Source organism: Rutidosis leptorrhynchoides, chromosome 1 (assembly GCF_046630445.1).
Source record: "Rutidosis leptorrhynchoides isolate AG116_Rl617_1_P2 chromosome 1, CSIRO_AGI_Rlap_v1, whole genome shotgun sequence".
Classification (NCBI taxonomy): Eukaryota; Viridiplantae; Streptophyta; class Magnoliopsida; order Asterales; family Asteraceae; genus Rutidosis; species Rutidosis leptorrhynchoides.
In genome coordinates, this window is record NC_092333.1 from 411,539,029 (window position 1) to 411,547,549 (window position 8,521).

Sequence of the window (8,521 nt, forward strand, 5' to 3'; positions counted from 1 at the left end):
TAACGAATGAGCTGTGTCGAGCCAATTAACTAACAAACAAGTGATAATTGAGATACAATAGATGTATTAGACTACTTTTCATTCTATAATTCGATACTTATTAAAATTCAAGAGATAAAAACAGAAAAATGGGGTTACAGCTTCTTCCTCCCCTGTTCGTGGCATCTTTAAGCCAAAACTCCAAATCGAACCATTCTTCAAAATATGGAAAGGTAGAAGTATTAGGATTGATGTGTTTTAACTATCTGCAAGGTTTGAATTTTCAATTCTCTATATTGAATTCGAATTTTGAGAGTCAAAGTTAATTTTTAAAAGTCAAACGATTGTTTTTCATCAAAATTTGGATTCGTTTTCATGTTATAGGATCAATTGATGAATCGTATAGCTTACATAAACGATTTAAACCCTATTTCATGTTATAATCATAAGCCAAAACTGCTTTAAATTCAAAATCAGTGTTTTTATTCATGGGTTTTCTTCGCGTGTTCATACAGCTGCTGCTGTACTGTTATTTCTTTTTTTTTTCTTTTTTCATTAAATCAAATGCAACAACTACTAATTGTTTCTAATTTAGTTTCAAGTATCAAACTAAAATTTGTAGAGGTGGTCCTAGTTATAATTGAACACTGGTCGATCTGGATATGGTGAAGAGGAAGAGAAGAAGGAAAAAATTAAAATGGGTTATATTTAAATGGGGGGAGTTTAAATCAGAATAACGAGTTTGGTTCAATGGTTCAGTGTGATTGTGGTTGAGCGAGAGGTCTCGGGTTCGAGTCCGGTTCGCGACAGTTTTTCTTTTTAAGGCTTCTTTTGAGGTAGTCACTTAATCATTATTATTATTATTATTATTATTATTATTATTATTATTATTATTATTATTATTATTATTATTATTATTATTATTATTATTATTATTATTATTATTATTATTATTATTATTATTATTATCATTATTATTATTAATATTATTATTAAAAATGTTGTTATTATTATTGTTAATTAGTGTTGTTATTATGTTAAAGTTAATAAGATAATCAATATTATTATCATTTTTGTTATTATTAAGTAAAACCACTAATATTACAAGTATTATTATTATCATTATATTTATTATTATTATTATTATTATTATGATTCTTATTATTAATGTTATTACTATGATTATAATTAATTATTGTTATTATCAAAATCATTATTATCGTACTAACATTGGAATATGATTATATGTATAAGTAATATTAGTATTATTATCACTATCGTAATGGAAATTATTATTATCATTAATATTAATATTTTTATCATATTTATATTTATTATTACAAAATATTAGCACTAGGTATTATTAAGTCTGAAATTAGAATCAAAACTAATATTTTCATTGTAAAAATAATACAAATTTTATATTAGAATCATTAGTATGATTCTTAAAATGTTTATTAAAACTATCATATAATTTTATTATTTAAATTATTATCCTTATTAAAAAATTTCATTTTTATTTACATTACTATTATTACTATCATTATTATTAATATCCTTAATCTAGTATTATTATAATTATTAATCACAAACGAAATTTAGTTATATGAAAAATTTATTTAATACAAAACCTAACTATAATAATATTGTTATTTATTTAAAATATATATAAATTGACATATACAAGATATTAATACAAACAAAAATTATATCACTAATAATAATATATAAATTTGTTCGAATACGATTATGTGTATTAATAAATATACAAATGATATAGGTTCGTGAATCCGAGGCCAAACCTGCATTGTTCTGTAACGTCGTATGAATATTTTTACTACAAAATATTGTAGGGTGAGTTTCATTTGCTCCCTTTTTAAATGCTTTTGCAATATATATTTTTGGAACTGAGAATACATGCGCGGGTTTTATAAATGTTTTACGAAATAGACACAAGTAATCGAAACTACATTATATTGTTAGATTATCGAAATCGAATATCGCCCCTTCAAGTCTGGTAACCTAAGAATTAGGAAAATGACCCCTAATTGACGCGAATCATAAAGATAGATCTATGGGCCAAACAAACCCCATTCTGGAATTTGGAATGCTTTAGTACTTCAATTTAAAAAGGTGATTGCGATTGCCGTTATATAGCATACTTGCGAGTATGCGGGGGATATTCTATATGCATCCTTGTTAGTTCGGTTACCAGGTGTCCATCATATGAATGATTTTTATACACTTGCGAGTGTAGATTATTATTACGAAAATGAAATCTTGTGGTCTATTAAGATTATGGAAATGATTGTTTACGATAAACTAATGAACTCGCCAACCTTTTGGTTGACACTTTATAGCATGTTTATTCTCAGGTATTAAAGAAATCTTCCGCTGTGCATTAGCTCATTTTAAGGATATTAATTGGAGTCATTCATGTCATATTTTGAAAGACGTTGCATTCGAGTCGTTGAGTTCATCAAGATTATTATTAAGTCAATTATAGTTGTATGTATTATGAAATGGTATGCATACTGTCAACTTTCGATGAAAATAAAGTTTGTCTTTTAAAAATGAATGCAATGTTTGTAAAATGTATCATATAGAGGTCAAGTACCTCGCAATGAAATCAACTATTGTGAATCGTTTATAATGTATATGAACGGGTCCTTTCAGTTGGTGTCAGAGCGGTGGTCTTAGCGAACCAGGTCTTGCATTAGTGTGTCTAACTGATAGTTGTTTAGATGCATTAGTGGGTCTGGACTTCGACCGTGTCTGCATGTCAAAAGTTTTGCTTATCATTTTGTTTCGAAAATTACCTGCTTATCATTCTTAGTCTAGAAACATCTTACTGCATTGATTGCATGAATAGTGTATAGACAAAATTCATATCTTAGCATATCTGCTAATTCATATCTTAGCGTATCTGTTACTGTAAACTTTGCCTGATATATTCCGTAAATTTCTCCGTAATCTACGAAATCTTTTGTTCTATATATATATAGATATTCTATATAATTAGAATACCCCACGATAGCCGGAAAATCATTTCATATCGAAAAATCTTTTATTCAATCGTACGAAATGGAATTCGTTATTAGTTCAAGTCCCTCTGATTCTAATATAGAGTTTCACTTGAGCTCCGAAAGCAGTGTGACCGGAATGAATCAACCAATCAGCCATTCCCAATTCATCTGATGAGTTCGTAGTCGACTTAATCAATGGAGACGAGGAGAAGGCGATCATTTCCACCAACCGAATTCACCTCTTGGCGAAGAACCTGAAGCACTTACCGGCGAACCAGTCCGAAACACCATTTTCACCCTCATTTTTTGAATATCTCGCCACGATTATATTCTATCTAAAATTCTAAACCTTATTCATCCGCTCATTTTGACCGACAATCATCCTGGAATAATAGAAGAAGTCAACGAGCTTCGCACCCGAGAAACAACTTTGAAGAATATGGTGCAAAACTTACCAGCTTCAGCAACATCATCAGCACTAATAGTACCACCAACATCAACACCAGTACCACCAACAACCTAAGTTTCAACATCACATGCCTCAACATCTCATTCTGTACCTCGAGTATAATCATCGTTCTACGTATCGTTCTACATCAATTATCTTCGTTCTTCATGGCGATTATGTAATCTCTAAAGTCTTAGTGATTATTTATTCTAGCTCAAACCGGAAAGCAAATGAGATTAATATCACAATTGACTCATTAAATCCATGATAACATCTGAAGAAAATATATATGTAAGTATATTTTCATAAAGATTGTAATTAAATTTTTTTTCGTACAAACTGTTAATGGTGAAAATATTTTAACGGGTAGGTAATACCCGAGGAATATTTAGTTTCACATTAATAAGTTACACTGTACATTCTTGCAATCTGATTCGACAGTCATTTACCATCTTACTTACATCCACCGATATACGCAACCGTTCACCACAGAATAACCATTTTCATTCAATTTCATATTTGGATTTTGACTTATCAGAATCCAACAAGTGGCATAATGAAGAAAACATTGGACAAAAATAAAATTTGTTAGAAACAAAAAAATTAACTATGAGAAATTTTGTTAAGAATCCACGCTAACAAAATCCTAGCTAACTGTTCCTAGCTAACTGTTAATTCCTTATTACATTTTAATTATCGCAATTTATTTTATCGCAATTTAATTCTCGCAATTTTATTTATTGTCATTTAATTTCTGTTATTTATTTTACACACTTTATTTATCGTCATTTAAATACTGTTATTTACACATTTTAAATATCGGGACACATATACAAGGTTTTGACATATCATATCGACGCATCTATATATATTATTTGGAATAACCATAGACACTCTATATGCAGTAATAATCGAGTTAGCTATAAAGGGTTGAGGTTGATTCTATAATAATATATATATTTTGAGTTGTGATCGAGTCTGAGACATGTACACGGGTCACGATACGTATTAATTAATTCGAATATTATATATTTAACTATATATGAATTATTGGACTGTTAACTGTGGACTATCGACCGTGGACTAATAACATTGGACAATTAAAATGAATTAAAATATTGATTATAACATATGAAACTAAACATTTCTTCAAGTTTGCCACTTGATTTCATCTTAAACCTCATTTGTATCTTGACGATTACAATCTGCGTTCAAACCTTTCGTAATTCTTGAAAACACCTCAATCGAGAGGATGAACCAACCACACTTCATCTACGGAAGGAAAGATCTATGTATATAGTTATGCGCCTGTAAAACTCTCGAAATCGAAGTAAAAGTTTTACACGAATCCGTACCTGATCCTGTAAGTATTATTATTACCCAAAATAATTTGGTAATCCCTTTCAAAGTAGCAAATTTTGTCACAGCTCCAGCAAGTCAACTTCGACTTTTCGTCCGAAACAATCTTATTATAACCTTGATATATATGCGTGCTCTTTTATTGTTACCTGAGAACCTTTTATATTTCACCATATTACTATCAGCGTTTAATCCTCTAAAAATACAATTCTCCTAAAACCACCTCGGATTGATAACCGATGATTCAGATATCGTAGCATTAAATGCAGAGGAAACAGAAAAATTGTAGATGGTCTAAATGGCCAAAAGTTTGATGATAAAGAAGGGAGTGTTAGGAACGCTCGATAGAAAATTTGGTACTGAAAAACAGATTGAGCAAACCATGAAGGAGACCAAGGCCAAATACAAGGACCATACCATATATTCAAAGAAATCAGGTAATTCTGGATCCGATGAAACCTTCAACGAATATCTTGCTCCGAACTCATGTTAAAATCTTGCGAAAAACCATTCTTCATTAACCATCGAACTTAGAAATTCCAAAATATCATCATAAATATCTTCGATATTTCTGAAGATATTTTCATAAATATTCTCGTCCAAAATTATTTATCTCTTCGTGCTATCTATATTAAATCACAAAGGAAACTACTTTAGTTTCAAAATTTCTTTAAAATTCGAGTTTGAATTATGAATGATTTTGAAGTAGTGTTGGAAATTGATGCATGAGTTAGTATAATATAATGACATTTGATCAATGTGATTATATTATAGTAAGTCATGCTGCGTTTCTACTGAAACGTGATGATTCACAGAACATAACGTCATCATGTGTCATGTTACACGACTCTTACATTCTATTTAACCTCTTAACATATCAAGAACATAATTACTTGATAGTTCTATCTTTCCCGGATATTCTGGTAATTTGACAAATCAAATCGTGCGATTACGTTCCTTCTTGTTTAGAACATTAAGTTCATTCAAAACTCCATACTTACGAATTCTGGACCATTACTCGCTTTACTAGAGGTCGAGAAGAGAATAAAAAAAAAGCAAAGAGCTCCAAAATATAAGAGAAAATATAAAGCCCAATAACAACACGGAAGTTACAAACCGTGGATATTAATAGGAATAGCAATATAAAGACACGGCATAATTAAGAATAGTATCACCCCAATGTTATATTAAAAGTAAACAGATTTTTCTGGTGGAAGATTGAAAAGAAGGATGACAGAAATAATAATTAGGAAAATATCAAGGATTAGAACTGGATTAAGTATTTTCACAATCTTTTGGATGTATGAACTAAGAAAGAAAGTATAGGAATGGTGAGAATAATGGAAAGGAAGATTTTAATTTATAAAGGAAATATCAGACAGAGTAATCGAGGCAGATCACTGTATTTAATTATAGAGATCTTAATTTCCTTACTCGCCAAAGAATCAAATCTTTTAGATTTCGAAGATTTTCTCCAAATCCCTTGAACTCCGGAAATCAAACATATCTACGTCAAAGGATATGACGAAACATTATTTTCTCATTTCACTCTTTTGTGAAAGCTTCATTTATACTCTTCGCGTAATCGAATTGTTTTATCCATATTACTCAATGGTGATAAAACTCTATTCATCAACTCATATTCATCATAAAAACATTTTTATTGTTAGCTATGATAACTTCGATCAAATTTCGGGATGAAATTTCTTTAACGGGTAGGTACTGTGACGACCCGAAAATTTCCGATCAAATTTAAACTTAATCTTTATATGATTTCAATACGATAAGCAAAGTCTGTAATGTTTGAGTCTCAAAAACTTTGAACTGTGCTCATATATACATTTGACCTTTGACCACTCCAGACGATTCACGAATAATTGCGTGTGAATAAACATGTAAATAGATATATAGATATATAAATATATATATAAATATAAATATAAGTATACATAATAATTTGAAATAATAGGGAACAATTTAACCATTTAAATGGAATATGTAAAATAATAAAATATATATGATTTCTATACATAGGTAATGTTATATGTATATGGTAATATATATAAATATTAAATGTTATATATATGTTATTATATGTATGTCATAAATAATAAAATGTAATATTAAGTTTGATTAATGGGTAAAAATATAATTAAGTGTAATTGTTATAGTTACTTTCAATAATTTTTATTAATATTAATATCAATATTAGTATTATTAATCTTATTATTATTATTATCATTATAATTAAAATTTTGATAATTGTAAGGTATGTTTATCAAAACAAAAGTTAAAAATATCAGAATTATTAAAATTAGCATTAGTATTTTTATTATTGTTATACATTTTATAGTAACTATTATAATTATCATTAGTAATAATATTATTTTTATACTTGTATTATTATTAGTTAAAATATTAAGGGTATTATTATTATTCCATTTATTAAAAGATTAACTATAATCTATAAATGTAAATATATAAATATAAAAGGAATACAAATAAATATATAAATACAGATGTATAAATGCTGAAATATATATACTGATACGCATATACAGATTTAATATACAAAAATAAAATGGATATATAAATAAAAATGGATATATATAGTATACAGTTAAATATATTTATATATAAATATGAGTATAATCCGTATATCTATACAAATCAAATACAGAAAATTAGGATACAGTTTCACATCATTATCATCTGTAGTTAATTAAGAAACCAGTACAAATCAGGATATAATCGTGGGAATTAAACCAAAAGTCTGTGAGAAGTCATATTCGCCTTTTACATTTTTTCTTTTCTTATTTCTGTACTAACGAATGAGCTGTGTCGAGCCAATTAACTAACAAACAAGTGATAATTGAGATACAATAGCTGTATTAGACTAACTTGCATTCTATAATTCGATACTTATTAAAATTCAAGAGATAAAAACAGAAAAATGGGGTTACAGCTTCTTCCTCCTCTGTTCGTGGCATCTTTAAGCCAAAACTCCAAATCGAACCATTCTTCAAAATATAGAAATGCAGAAGTATTAGGATTGATGTGTTTTAACTATCTGCAAGGTTTGAATTTTCAATTCTCTATATTGAATTCGAATTTTGAGAGTCAAAGTTAATTTTTAAAAGTCAAACGATTGTTTTTCATCAAAATTTGGATTCGTTTTCGTGTTATAGGATCAATTGATGAATCATATAGCTTACATAAACAATTTAAAACCTGTTTCATGTTATAATTGTAAGCCAAAACTGCTTTAAATTCAAAATCAGTGTTTTTATTCCTGGGTTTTCTTCGCGTGTTCATACAGCTGCTGCTGTACTGTTATTTTTTTTTCTTTTTTCGTTAAATCAAATGCAACAACTACTAATTGTTTCTAATTTAGTTTCAAGTATCAAACTAAAATTTGTAGAGGTGGTCCTAGTTATAATTGAACACTGGTCGATCTGGATATGGTGAAGAGGAAGAGAAGAAGGAAAAAATTAAAATGGGTTATATTTAAATGGGGGGAGATTAATCAGAAAAACGAGTTTGGTTCAATGGTTCAGTGTGATTATGGTTGAGCGAGAGGTCTCGGGTTCGAGTCCGGTCCGAGGCAGTTTTTCTTTTTAAGGCTTCTTTTGAGGTAGTCACTTAATCATCATCATCATCATCATCATTATTATTATTATTATTATTATTATTATTATTATTATTATTA